Raw genomic sequence first — 15,901 nt, 5'->3', positions numbered from 1 at the left:
TACCTCAAGAGTACCTAAAACACCGACTGCATTTTACCACTTTGGATTACGATCCTTATTCGCTGTCTCGGGTACTCACCTGTTTTATCAGTCAAGCTACGACCGATCTCAGCCCCCCAGGGTCCTAATGTCTCGAAACCCGAGCGACAGGCGATATAATTTGGTGACAGACAGAAATTCTACAGCTTATTATTTTATAAGTCGATAGCTGTGCTATATAATAATTGATAAGACTGTGCTTGTTAATTGTGTTGTAATCGAAAATGTTACCCACTAATAAAACACGTGTAGAATTAAATATAATTTATTAATATAGCTCACAGTTTGAAGTATACTGAAAGAATTACTACAAAATACAACGTGTGCGACAGAGATCGACACGAATCAAGCGCTTGCTGGTTTTCGGAAAGCGGGGGGTGGCGAGAGGGAAACAGAAAATCACCAGTACGCGGTTAACTCTTGAGGTGTGTGCACGTCCGTTGATTTAACTGAAAGTCTGGCGTATCTGATCGCGACGTTGTGAATGTGTTTCTAGTACAACAACCTTTTGGAATAATTATAAAAAAAAAACAGTGATCTTTGTGACTACCATTTCGTGTATTTCAACGTGTGTTAATCATATTTATTATATTATATCCTGGAATATTTTAAATGGTTTGTGAATTCGTATTTTTAAAAATTGTTTTTAAGCATGATTGTTTTGTGTTTTTTTTTCCAAAGTACTTGTGCAGTGAATACTGAATGCAGCGTGAAACGCTGCAAAAAATATCTAACCATTTTGGATACTGTGCGAGGCTGTTTTTTTTGTTCCCTTGGGACTATTTCGGATACCTATAGATACTACCTGCGCATATTATGCAGAGAGAAAAAAAATAAGGAACACTCAACAAACGTCGTAATGCGGTTTGGTTTTGAAATTTTCTGTTTTTATCTGAAATTTTATTACATTATACTTTTCACTAATGTCTTGTTGTTTTGGAGAATTTTTCAAGTGTTTTAGGTTAGGTACCTACCTACACAGGCGTATAAACTTATGTGTTTTCGTTATGTTTTGGATTAATGTTTAAACACAGAACAGATTAATAAAATAGGTATAAACTATTGTGTGAAATCCTGTCGTCATGGACCAATGCTCTGAAGCTAGACGTTTTTTATTACTTTTTGACACAATAAATAAAGCTAGGCTAAAGAGTATCCTCAAGTATTACCAATATTGAATGCGCGTTTAGATTAAATACGTGACAAACTTCAATGCTTCTTAGGTACAATACAGATCTAATTATTATTGAAAATAACATATTTTTAACACGTGTATAAGTTTATCTACCTATCTCATTTTCGCACTTGATAACTAGGTATACCTACCTACCTTCTTATACCCCATACACAGAAGGTAAATCCACTTCCCTTATTCTTGTGTTCTCTGTTTGGTACCTATGTCGATGATGATTTTACCTAAATAACGTCGGTACTTACCTATCTATTATTGCAACAGACTGAAAATGGTTTACTATGGCACTGGAACAGTCGCGGTTGGTTCGAATCCCGCGTATGGCAAAAGTAACATGTTTATTTATTTATTTAAGAAAACAAATCAATGTGGACATACCAAATCTAAATTCAAGACGTTCCACATGAGATTTACATTATAACATAATGTTGATATAATGATAATGTGTATTTGATTAGTTATCTAGGTATAAGCCATCTAAAATGCAAATATTTATGATATTTTATAGTGGGAAGAATATTTTTTAATTTATTATGGTTTGGTTTAGGCAATTTTAAACGCTAATCAACACCATCTGCAATTTATATTCTTAGTACAATGAAAACTATTACGTATCTACTTATGACTGACAAAGTTTAATGTGCATGTCGAATATCCACAGCCTACCTCTACCCTTCGGTACTGTATTATTGTCAACCGTACAATCATGGTACAATAAGCAGTTTCGTGCGTATTATTGAAAAAAATGTTGTAAAAAAACTTTCTTATATTTTGTAGAATATGTAGGTACCTAGATGGAAACTGAAGATAATAATATGAAAATGGACCTCTTTAGTCTACTGATTGCGTTAGCTCCAATTGACTTCGCATTGTAGATTCATTTCAAAGCAACTTCACTTATGAGATTTATTTGCCACAATGCATAGATAATCAGCCAATAATACAACACTTCGTCATTATTATATTTTAATTGACAAGTTGAGTAAAATCGTTTATAAAATGCACGTGAGTAATCGAATCGTGAATATCAAACCAAAATTGACAGTCATTAGATAATGTTTTGAGTTAAGAAATTGGAAATGCCAACACAGCGATGTTAATACTTACCTAGTATTTTGCATTTTACCAACTTAAGCCGCGTTGACACGGTCCAAGTACGATCCAAGTAGACTTGGATAGGAATAATTAGTATGAAGATGTCTCATCCAAGTGACAGCTTCATACTATTTATTCCTATCCAAGTGAACTCGTATGTGACATCTTCATACTAATTATTCCTATCCTAGCTACTTGGACCGCGTCCTACGCATCCAAGTTAACTTGGATAGGAATAAATAGTATGAAGCTGTCACTTGGATGAGACAACTTCATACTAATTATTCCTATCCAAGTCTACTTGGATCGTACTTGGACCGTGTCAACGCGGCTTTAACAATGCTTCATTCGTTCGATAAAAGCATTCAAATGCCATACTTACATAAATCTACATCCAATATATCTGATATTATTTATGCAAACAATATAATATTATGTAGATATAATAATATCGTTATAATAAAACATGATACCTAATAATGCATTTTTCGTATGGCTTGTTCTATAGCATAATTGCGCCTGTACACGTGCATGGATTTACTGGCAGCAATAGTGAGTATTTTAAACTATCGTGACAATAACTGCTTACACGTAAAAGTGCTGACTGTCTCGCCAATCTCACTCTTTAAGATTGAGCGAGACGCGATGTTGCCATTTTATAGTACTATTGACAGGACGTACTGAAAATCGGTTAACCTCAAAATGAGTAGTTCGTTCGCCGTTATCGTTATACTGCGCAAATCGTACTTGCGCATTAAAATTCAGAAGCTTGTTTGATTCATGCATTCAATCTTGTCAACTGCAGGATAACACATGTTTACCTATACATTTTCTAATGACCCCCACATCTTGAAGCGGGCCCCCAGGCTAGGATCTTTGGCGGGCCTCCCTACCTATCGCTAAATATAAAGGCAGTGTGACGCAGGTGTACCAAACGGTGGACGCGGTAAAATTAATGTCTATATTTAGTGTTTTTTTTTGTATATTTTCATACATCCATTTGAATCATGGAGTTGTCGAGTATACGTACACAATTAAGAATTAAATCGTACAACCACATAATTTTGAAGAACAATAGCGCCGCAGGCGACTTTTTTACCATTAAAGAGAATTTGTGATGTTCATTATATCACGTATCTGGTCGACGCGCCACGCCGGGCCGTTCCTGAGCCCGGGCCCCCAGGCTAGAGCCCTGCCAGCCCCCCCTTTGTGGGGGCCATGCATTTTCTTACTGTGAACAGTAAATCCATGTACGTGTGTTATTAACATGGTATCTATTATAGCGCCTGTATTCACACATTCAAAACCCTTCATCAAAATCGTAATTCTATTTATTATCTGTTCTGTCTCCCTCTTATTATTACAATCCTAATATTATTGTTTTGTGGTAATGTTTGGTACAGCCAGCGTTCGAAATGGAAAATTTTACGAACCGGAGCGCCCGACAATTTTCTGAAGATAATTATTTACATAGTCGTTATCAAATTCTATGTGTATTTTGGTGTGCTAGATTTTCTATTATATGGCCTATCTAGATGCTCAGACGGTCAAATTATTTTTTCCACGAGACAGAACGATAATTTTCATTAAGGTGACGCATCAGTGAAACGCCAAATAATGTTCAACTGTACGCGCGACGAAAATTTGTACTCGCTTCGCATTCCTTGAGAGAACGTGGAGTCGGACGCACGTCACTTTGCTGGGTGATGGCGACGGGCCAATTAATTCTAAAATCGTGTAAAGATGACTAAAAACTTTACCCATTTACTTTAAAAAGCAAACATGTCAATGAATATATTATTATTGATACTAATAGAATAATAAACAGAACATAAAATGGACGTATGTTGGATTTATATGAGAAATAATATTTCGTTTGACAGGCGTCATTTTCACCCGCGACCCGCAATCCGCACATCGCCTAGCAACGATCTTTTTAGACCGTGCCTCAACTAATGCATGGCCTTAACAGGAACGGCGCTCCGGTCCATTTCGAGCCCTGATTACAGCCTACCTCCACATTATACACCCAATAGTGAATAGGACTTTTGTATTTTGATTATAATTCACACTAGTGTAAAAAAAATGTTCGAAATTCAAAACGTCGAATAACTCTGAAACCTATTAGCGAGATAAGTTGTGTTTGCACATTTTTTATTACGGAAAATAAATAGCAAAATGTTTGTCGGTATTTAGAGCGCCGATTGTTCCCGACGTACATAATTGATACGTTTGTAATTTACATTGATGTGTCATCGTGTGTAGACAATGTACATTGTACAGAATATAATATTATGTTGCCTTGTATTTTTTTCTCTCTCGGGAATCCGTCGAGTGGGCGTCTGGGGCCATCGGCGTGGGAGCGGTGTTGTATGTCGTAAAACTAAGATTGGGCCGCTTACCGTCGGCTAATTGCCGCCAAAACATCTGCCAAAGTCGCTTGCCGGATTAATTTGCTACACAAACACAAAGCGTTACATCAATTTAATATAAACAGCGTTAGGACGTTAGGTAGGTGCTTGATCTGAGTTTTGAATGGACATTCGTAGTATCGACACAGCTTGAGTTATTTTGTAAGTCGTCATCAGCGGCGAAGGGTGGAGGTGGGCTGTTAGGATTCGCCATAAATAGTGCACATTAATCTTTGTTAGTCATACGTATAAAACAAATTTTGTTTTTATTAAACTAAGACTGCAAATTACAGATGGTGTTGGTTAGTTTTGAAAAATCATTATACCATGCCTAAACTAAACCACAATGGTTTTGTATACATTGGGAGATATGACAAAATTGTGCACACCTTTTCATTCATACTTATTTGTTTTCATTGGATTCAGAATACAATTACTAAATATATTTATTGTTGGTTCATTTTTTTAAAATTCATTAAGCCCTGCCTAACCAAGCCATAATTCTATTTATATAAAAATATTATTCTATCGACTTAATGTCATACTTATTTAGACAGTATTTTTTGACTATCACCTATTGTGGCTTAGTTTTTGCAGGGTTTAATTGAATTTGAATTATAACCTAACCAAACCAGAGTTGATAAAAATTATTCTTCTATCTATAATCCTAAATTATGTATGATTTAAACATTTAACGTCATAATTATATATATTTTATAGATAAACGAATACTTTATGACTATTATTTCCTATGGGTTGGATTAAGTAGGGTTTAATAAATAAATTATAAAATAATACACTATCTACAGATACACATTGTAGTCTTAGTTCAATGAAGACAAATACGTTTGACTGACAACGTTTAGAATGCACAATTTCTGTCAGATCTTAACAGCCCACCTCCACTCTTCGCCACTGCGAGTTTGTGCTTACGCACAAACATGTTGAATGAAGATGCTGTTTACGCCTTATTAACATCCTTAATTGTCGAAATAAATGTATGGTATATATGTACCTACCGATTACATCTATCTATATTCTATAACAATATGGCTAATAAAAATATTTTGGTTCGTAAATATGTCACAAGAATCTACATTCAAAGGCACTTTCTCCATCGTATACCTACCTACCTGGTTTCATTTAGAAATGAATAATGTTTGATTTTGAAACCGCAAGAAACAACTAATAAATTATTTCATAATAATTTTTCACTAAGCATATTGTAAACTTTACGAGGTCTTTGTTAACATTATTAATCGTCATTAAAAAAATCATCTATTGTTTCGGTTTGTCTTTGGTATTGTAATGTTACTTTCTTATTTTTCTTATTAGACTTTGGTTGCCTCCACTGACGTATTCCTCGTCAGTCCTTCCATTTTGTCTTCATCCAGACAGTCATCCAACTTCATGTTTAGTCTACCTTCAGGTAGATACTTCCGCTGGCGTGGGTTCCAACATGATAAGGATCTTTTGTGCCCTGTCGTTAAGCATTCTCTCAATATAACCAATCATCGTACGAAGACGCGGTCATCGGCTGCCAGGCATTTATCACGGCTCCCCATATGCAAGCACACTATCGACCGACCGCATTATTGTTTCGTTTTTACTGTACTTATTTACATTCTATAAATTATGTTTACTTTGTAGTTTCGGATAGTGTATATATTATTTTCCTTCTACACCTAATTCGTGGTAAGTAAGGTATTGTATTCCATTTTTGAATTGATGAATTTAAAAGGATTCGAACAATGATGGTGCCTGTGTTTTGTTCGCGGTTGCACAGATGTCGCGCGAGTCAATGATCCGTTGACACCTTTTCGCGGTAAAACTGTTTCGCGCGGTTGTCAAAGCGCGTCCGCCATTAATTTTCCTTGTCCGGTCCACGTGGACTGCGTTCTGCGCGAAGACATCGCGGCTTCTAAATATAGCCACTGGCGCATCTTGGGCTCGCATAAATAAGTATCTATAAACTACCAAACATTCTTGAATATCTTTCCCGCATTATTATTCTTTTAAGTCTTTTGTCTGCCCACTTTACGCAGAGATTAGGCGAGGTGATTGGTTGGGTTTTTCTAATTTGTTTATGTAAAGCAAATTAATTGACTGATTATATAATCGAGTTGCAAAATACGCTCTAGATAAATTTCAAAATCCGTATATCGCTGCCTACAAGAGTACACTATTTGACAAAATGTCAGTTTTTACTTTTGCGGGTCTATTCTATACACAAGTGATAGTAGGTATCTATTACATTTGTATTGAGGTATTATAATTGTTATAATAATTTAGCCGTCTAAACAGTCAAAACTGCCTGCCTATCTCGCTCTAAATTTTATCACAGCGAAGCGAGGTGCTGTTAAAATATTGCAACTCTTGCAATTATTATTGCAACAATTACAACCAATTTTTATTCATACACATCTATTTTCTCAAAATTTTATTGTTTTTGTCAGTTGTTTCGGGTGATTAATCCGTCTTCAGAACGATCGTCAGTTCCATTACGTAATATTTATGTACCCATTGTCCGACAACAAGAAATCGTCGATAACAGAAAGTAGAAATAACAGTAAGTAACATGTAGAAGACAGTGACGTACCTGGCATGGAGGCAACGCGTGTTAGAGTCGTGTTTAAATAATGTCTCGACTATCCTTTTAGATGCGACTCCTTTTCTTCTTCACAATAAACCAAAAGTTTACTAATAATAATTCTAACATCACTCCCGATCGTTTTAGACATATTTTTTATTATAAAAAGCTTTAAATTAAGTAAATTGACAAATCCGTACACCACGGGACCGTGAATTTAAATGATAAATCCGGGGGTGTTTCTGAAGTGCGATTAGCTGCACTGGAGGGGATTGTTAGCTCTACCACGTCGACAAGAAATTCTTGTTCGATAGTAGGTAATTACCAATAATTCATGGTATGATCTTAACTTCCTATAGATTTTACATTAAAATTATTGAGTTACCTTATAAACTTTAATGAGATCTCAATATGTTGTGTTTATAAAATTACAAAAATTATGTCGTAAGGTCCGTGGGTCGTTACTGTAACTTCCCTGTTTTAAAATAATACACATTTGAATTATTAATTATTCATACAATATAATTGCCTGATAACTAAACAAATGTGTTGGCAATCATGTAACCGGAATTGGTATTTAAATATTTTATTATGTTAATTTATTTTATTCGACTAATCTACATCTATGGATTTCATTTAGGCATATAGAATATAATATATAATCATATTATATTATATTGTACTAATATGCATATTATGTTGACGATGCATATTACTTATATACTTTTACAGTTAAACAAGAATTCGAACAGGTATTTAGCTATTTTCCAAAGAAATACATATTATTATTGTTATACATCACTCATTATTTATGTATATTGACCCTGGACCATAATATTTTGGTACTTACATCACCATACTACTCACCATTAAAAAATGAATGACACACTTTAATATGTAGATTTTGTTGTTCAAACAAAACATTTGTTTCCTCAATCATAACTAGATCAGTACCTAGTGTTTTGTAATTATAATAATATATATCATGCCCCCTACATCCTAAAGCGGGCCCCCAAGCTAGGATTTTTGACGGGCCCCCTACCTAAAGATAAAGGCAGTGTGACGCTCTACAGTAGCGTTTTCCAAATGGTGTACGCGGTAAAATTAATGTGTACCTATATTTAGTGTTTTTGTATATTTAAATTCATCTATTTGAATTATGGAGTTGTCGAGTATCGATACACAATCACAAATTGTGTCGTACAACCACATAATTTTAAATAATACTAATATTGAAGATAAATAGCGCCTTTTTTTACTATTCGAGAGAATTTGTGATGTGGTCGATTCACGCCGGGCCCTTCCTGAGCCCGGGCCCCCAGGCTAGAGCCCTGTCAGCCCACCTTCCTTGTGGGGGGGCATGATATATATTGTAATATAGGTAGGTACCTATTTACTGCATTAGTTTAAATAATAATGACAATCTATGAATCCTCACTCAACTCATCGAGTGCGTCACGAGAAGTACTACTATTGTCGCGAGTTCTTCACTCGACATAGTACCTACATCCGTTATTCCACTCGAATTAAGTTTCTCAGTTCATTAATATAACTAATTTTTTGATCATATCGATCTCACCAGTATATCATTATTCGCGATTATAATCTCACGTTATTATCATTATTATTGTATTCAGTGATTCAGATATATATTTTAGCGTTCCTGTGTAGTTTCTTTTCTTAAATACTACATAGTAAACACTAAATATATTATATATTACTAAAATAATGTCGTTAAAACGTAAATCAAGGAATACTTAACGTTTTTGTGTGTTTGTAAAGTTTGTGATTCGACAAAAATAAATAAATTACTCATTCAAAGAGATAAACAATTTTTAAAAAGCGGGTGTTTAAATGGCTACCGGATGTGCCCAGACGTGGGTTGCGTGATAGTGATTTTATTACCAACATATTATATTGACGACTCCGGAGTCCGGAATGGAATACGATTAAGTATTTTACTTACCTTGCACGCGTGTCGCCGGAAGTCAATGTGTTAACAGCTTTTGTTAATAATATACTGTCGCTAGGTAAGTACTATATATACCTACGTATAGTATATAATTACCTACTTTGAAATTAATGATTTTCAAAAGTTGTCTAGCAAACATTATGTACCTACCTATAGATATTTAATAATTTTACGTACATAGTCATGCAGTCAACGTTTTACAAATTTTATATGAAAACTATCGTAATGTCTTATATAAAGGACTTTCTCGTAAATGCCATGAACATGAAACACAAAATATGGGAACTGAAATACCAAACGGGTGTGGAGTAACAGGCAACCGATCTCGAGTATGGAAAAACACGACGTGTTAATAATACGCTTGTCCTTCGTTCTGCCAAATGGTCTCGCTTATGCACTGACGCTCATTCAATGTTGTTGTAGGCATGCCCCCCACATCCTGAAGCGGGCCCCATGGCTAGGATCTTTGTCGGGCCCCCTGCCTATCTCCAAGGTAGTGTGCCAAGCTAAAGGCAGTGTGATGCTCTACAGTAGCATTTTCCAAATGATGTTCACGCTAAAATTAAGGGTATTTAGTGTACTTTTAATATTTACATCCACTTGAATTAAGGAGTTATCAAGTATATGATGACACAATTAGAAAATATATCGCACAACCACGTAAAGGAAAATAGCGCCGCAGGCACCTTTTTTTACTATTAGGTACCTATTTTAAATGTGTGATGTGTGTTTATCTCACTAATTTGGTCGACTCGCCACGCCGGGCCCCCCATAAGCCCAGGACCTCAGGCTAGAGCCCTGTTAGCCCCCCCCTTGTGGGGGCCATAGTTGTAGGTATTTGAAGGTTGCAACACACACTATTGCACGTCTATACCTAATGTGTGTTTCGGTTTCGTAGGACACTCGCACATTTAAAACTCTGCTTTAAAATGTCGTCTATGCCTGAATTCTATTTATTAATCTGTTCTGTGGCTATAAACCTGGGGTAGTCAAAAAAGATTTTTTATCGGTACTTCCATACTTTCTTTCGAAGCCACATAACACCATATGATCCACGCCGCCAATTTGAGCTATAAGCACTATACCTACATAACAATGTAACATTGTTTCAAGAAAATTCATTTTTTGGATTGATTCTAACTAAATAATAATATATAGGTACGTATGCAGCTATTAGCAGTCGTCTCGTGCAGTTGAAACTATTTATGCATTAAATGGTGTACTTTTATTGTATGCAAATGATACACTTGAATTCCTTGACCCAGTACATAGTCAGTAACTGGAATTGTTTTGGCAAGCAATGCATGTCCAGTCACTGTACATTTTCCCATCGGTGCATTTTAATTTAATTTTATCGCTAGCTGAAAACAATGTTGCGGTCATTTCATATAAGACAGACATGTATTAAAATAATATTAATATGCAAGCGATTTAATTTATGTTTTTAGGCCTTAGGACAGTTCACACTAGTTTATTAATATTTTTTTCGATTTTACTTTCCATATGAGTGTGTATCATAATGGAAAATGATTATACTAATCATGCTGATATAACCAAAATGCAAATATGTACATGTCAGCATTTTTCCGGAGCCACGTGGTTTTAATATAGGATTTGTCTCAATATCATTAGAAGTTAATACTTATATGGCTCTCATGGCGCAGTGCGTGATGCCGTGTCCACACTGGCGACAAGTTGCAGACAACCTCGTTAAATTTTACGATAATTATGATAATCATCGTAAAATTTCTTAAGCAATTATGATAATTATCGTAAAATTTAATGAGGTTGCCAGCAACTTGTTACCAGTGTGGACACGGCATAAGGCGCTGGCCTTTCATCCGGGAGCTCCGGGTTTGATTGACGGTGAGGTCGCACTATATTTATGTGATTTTCTCAAAGCCTGCGTGTTTGTGATTGTTTCACTTCTATTACTAAACACAGAGCTGTTTCACTACACTACTCTCAATGAGCCTCTTGGTTGTGGTGTTATAAAGAATATTATTAGAGGTAAGTGTGTATATTTTTAATTAGGTAGGTATATTATATCATCATTACCAGCTGGGGTCCATCCACTGCTGGATGAAGGCCTCCCCTAGCTCTCTCAACTCTCTCGGTCACTAGTTCTTTGCTGCCTGCCACGTACATCCACCGAATTTTATGAGTTCGTCTATCCAGCGGGTTTTGGGTCGTCCTTTTAGGCGTTTGGTGCCCCTTGGGTACCACTGTATGACAGTTTTTCTGCTCTGCTAAGTAAAAAGAAGTTTTTGGTTTTAGTGAAATTTTTGTAGTAGATTTAAACTACCCTTTTCCCTATATTATATAAAATTATTGAATTGTTTTGACGTTATCTCTAAACAGACACTTCACTAAAACCAAAAACACTGTATTTTTACTTTTTTTACGGTTGTCTACTCGCCGAGTGACATGTCCAGCCCATTGCTATATTTCATCTGCAGCGAACCATCGCATCGCGTGGTCTTGTCTGCTTCCCTATCCATTGGTTTCTTTTTGTGATCTTTACGCGTTATGCCTAACTGCACCATTGTTTATATTTGTCGATAGATTTTAACCACGACTTTTTATTAGTTTTAATGACGTTAATAAGATTATATTTCGCTCTCTGCCTGTTCATTAATATGTTTGCAAGAAGAAAATATTATATTTGCAGTCGTACTAAATGTGTTTGACGTTTTTTTGCGATTATCTCAAAATGGCAGAATCAGGAGGATACCGACTTTGAAACTACTTAATAGCCTCATTTATAAAATATCAAATCCTGCACCTTATTAGTTAAATTGAATAAACCGGTTACAACTATGGTTATATTCATCAGTCGCAATTTTTAATATCCTACTATTAACTTTAAACATGTTTTTTTTTTTATTAATTTTTATGATGTTAATCAGCTATTGAGCTAATCGATTTTAGATACTAATTGTTAACTAATTAATATGTTTCAAAAAAGAAAATGTTCTATTTTTGTAATCGTAAATGTGCTTGACGGTTTTTTGCGATTATCTCAAAATGGCGGTATACGGACGTTTTGATTGTAACAGTCTCAGTTTTAATGTCAATGCGGGCAAGCTAGCTATAATAATATAGTTTTAGCTCCAGAACACTGGTACGAATCAAGTTTATGGGGGAATTTATATTGCAAAAATATGTGTTTTATTGCCCATTTTTATTGCGAAGCGTTTGTAGCAGGAAGGCAGTAGAAGTAGATGGACAGTGGCATAGTTGTGAATTAGTGTGGCCCCCTTCTGTTTACGAGCGCGGAGCCTTTCTTTACTGCCTAAGCTGTGGAGTAATTTACTTCTTTTCGCTGATAAGTGGGTTATAGGAATAATGGGTGTTTTAATGGTTAAATGCTTTCACAACTTTCTGCAGTAAATTGTCTTTTAGGTATATACTTACATACCTATGAAATTATTTGTTGTTATTTATGTACTTATAAACTAATAATTTATTCATTCATTAAACACATCACCTGCGATGGCATAGCACGCGATGGCTTATACTGTCGTGGGTCATAGGTTCGAGTACCTACACACTGGGAAATACAATTTTTGTTTGCAGTCAGAGTATGAACCTAAGAAATGGCTAACATCAATTTCTCGTAAAAAAACTGTATGTGATAAAAGAGGACCAAAACTATACCCCTGAGGGTTGCCAAAAACAATATTACCTACTGCTAAATTGGAATATTCGACAATTGGAGTGTTATAGATTTTACACCATTTAAATTGTAGATAATAGATATTAACATGACCTCAGAGAATGTTCAGTGAGATTTGTTATCTCGCTCGACATTGAGGTTAATGCTTCAATGTTCGAATCCGGTGAATGTATGTTTTTTATGATAAGCCTATCATATTGTAATAATTATTGTAAATAATTTATATTTGATATACCTACCTAGTTTGAACCGCAACGAAACAGATAAGGAAACGAATATACCCAATTTAATAAATATATTGTATATATAATACATATTTAGGTATCTATATATATATATATATAAACATCTACCATTGAAGTCAGTTATAAATTTTGTTGTATAATTATTTTTTTTCTATATAAATATGGGCAATAAATCAATTTAAATGTAGAACGCTTTTAATTATTGGTAGCATTAACACAGCATATTATTTACATAATCTCTGTACCTAAGTATATGTGTTGTGTTGTGTGTTTCTATAAATTAAACAACATAGCTTTAACCAGTGGTTTTCAACGTATTTTTAAATAATAGCACCCAAATACAAATTAGTGGGATGAGGGATTTTGTTGTTAATCACACAAGTTTCTTAAGTCTTGCAATTAAATAACATAAAATAATAATTATTAATGTAAACACATTTTTTATCAGGCTGAAATCATAAAATTAAGAAGCTGTCCATAGTGTGGTTTTGAACTGTGTTTTGTATAAAACTTCTCGTTTCAGTTCAAGGTGATAATCACTGCATCTGACCATGTCCGTTTATTAGGTGGGTACTGTTTAGGTATATATATATTTACCAAGGAACTCAGAAGTAATGGGAACTGAAATACCTAACGGGTGTGGAGTAAAAGGCAACCGATCGCGTGTGTGGAAGAATATGGGATAAACTTAAACACGACGTGTCAAGAATACGTCATTCTAAGCTTTTCCCTCGTCTGACAACTGCTCTCGGTTGATGCACTGAGGCTCATTCAACGTTGGTGTATTTGAAGGTTGCAACACACTATTGCACGTCTATAATGTTCATTCAAAACCCTGCTTCAAAATGTTGTGTATTGCGGTATAGCCTATAGGAATTATATTTATTAATCTATTCGGTGATATTTACACTTGCTTGTATAGGTAGGTGTACGGTAGGTATAAGTGAAAATCATATATTTCCATGAACAGAAATCACAAGTTTAGTATGGCACACGGTTGAAAACTACACAGGGTTTTAATCTATGGATAGCCTCTTGCACACAATTCATATTATTAATTGTTGATTAATTTCTAAATAATTAAATATTGTTTATACAAAATATTCTTAGATGAGCATTATAATTAAGTAAGTATATAATTTTATATATCAGTCGACAAAGAGAATACATTTAAAAGTTGTGAGGGAGAAAAGTTGTTCTGCTGTTTTAAATTTCATAGCAACCAAAAAAAAATACGATTTGAAAATGATTTTCTGACATACTTACGCGAACAAATTGTCACATAAAAGTAGATTGTATTCAAGTGACAGTAGATGAAAAGTTCAATTGTTTTTGAAGTTTGCATAACATGAGTATCAGATTTTTGGAATAATTAATTTTAAAATTGGAATAACGGAAATGGGAAAATACCCCTTAAAAGTGTAGTATTTTTTATTGTAATAAAAGCGAAAGGCGCAACAACTATAAGCATTTACTGAAAAATATTCTTTTAATAAAATGATTAAGTATACCTTGTGCACTCTCACCAAAGAAAATATATTTAGTTAGGTAACCCACACACTAGCGCCATTTATTTTTGGCAAATCGCTTTCACACTTGTAGAGAATGTCGTGTCTGTGGCCTGCCAATGTGTTGCCAATCATGATGCCATAATGATGTATTGTTTTCTAGGAAATAATTAGTTGTTGGTTAGTATAATATTTTAAGTTCAAACGATTTGTAAAGTAACACATAATTCGAACAGTCATTAGAAGTTGTCAATCATTAGTATCAGATATAATTATTAGGGCCTACAATTGCGGTTCATATTTTAATACCGGTATTGAAAATTTTGTAATCCCGGGATGTAGTTTTTATATTCTGTGTCATTGTGTCAAATTAAACCTACTTATACGTATTCCAAGAAACTGGTTATAAATGATCAAACCGATAGCCAACATTATAACGCAATTCGGTTAAGCATTTTCATGTAACCAACTACTAGTTTAAATCGTAGTAATTTAGTAAGATGTCCGTAGCTTAATTGGAAAAGCATACTGTCGCGAATCCAGCAGATACAGGTTCAAGTCCCGTCGGGTGTCGTATTTTTTTTTTCTACAAAATGATTTTTTGTAGTGTGTATATTATATGCATGAGATGTTTTCAAATTATTATGTTCGATAAAAAGTTTCACAACATTTTATGGGATTTATATATGTATTTTTAAGATTATACGAGACAGTTATAAGAAATTTTAACATACCTTGTGGGGTAAGAGCCACCGTGATGGGCTGATGGGCTGCTTTTTATATTATTATCTTACTTAACTATGAGGTAGGTACTATTTTAATAGAAAAATAACATAATTATATATTAGGTTAGGTGTCACATATTCGAAGTTATTCGGGAGAAATAATAAAATAATTTAACTGTTTAGTCACAACATGGCTAGATGGTCAAATTTTTGGATTTTCTCTAAGGATTTTCTCTCTCTTTGGTATTCTATTTTCTTGTCACTAACATAATATTATCATTTTATTGTAATTGCATATTTTTTAAGTTTTTATGTAAGTATCTGGAGTATACGGCATAGTGTGCGGAAATTTCTACGTATGCAGTTCGCCTAATCTAATGGCCATTTGATGGCCAACGCAAGAGTTGCGTTGGACGCAGCGAACCTCTTTGGGTCGTGAGGTACT

At 34.6% G+C, this 15,901-nt stretch overlaps 1 protein-coding gene across 1 annotated transcript in view; it reads left to right on the top strand.

Annotated features, from left to right (window-relative positions):
* The first annotated feature begins 443 nt into the window (after positions 1-443).
* Positions 444-15,901, top strand: part of LOC147072941 (protein groucho-like) — a 346,899-nt gene continuing 331,441 nt past the window's right edge. Inside the window, exon 1 of the mRNA XM_085945961.1 lies at positions 444-654. The gene's annotated coding sequence lies outside the window, so the exon portion shown is untranslated. The remainder of the gene's footprint in view (positions 655-15,901) is intronic.

The sequence above is a fragment of the Rhyacophila brunnea genome, unplaced genomic scaffold, assembly GCF_057557595.1.
Source record: "Rhyacophila brunnea isolate RB1 unplaced genomic scaffold, BYU_Rbru_1.0 scaffold_19, whole genome shotgun sequence".
Classification (NCBI taxonomy): domain Eukaryota; kingdom Metazoa; phylum Arthropoda; class Insecta; order Trichoptera; family Rhyacophilidae; genus Rhyacophila; species Rhyacophila brunnea.
The sequence above is the reverse complement of the archived record's forward strand: the minus strand, read 5'-3'. Positions and strand labels throughout refer to the sequence as shown.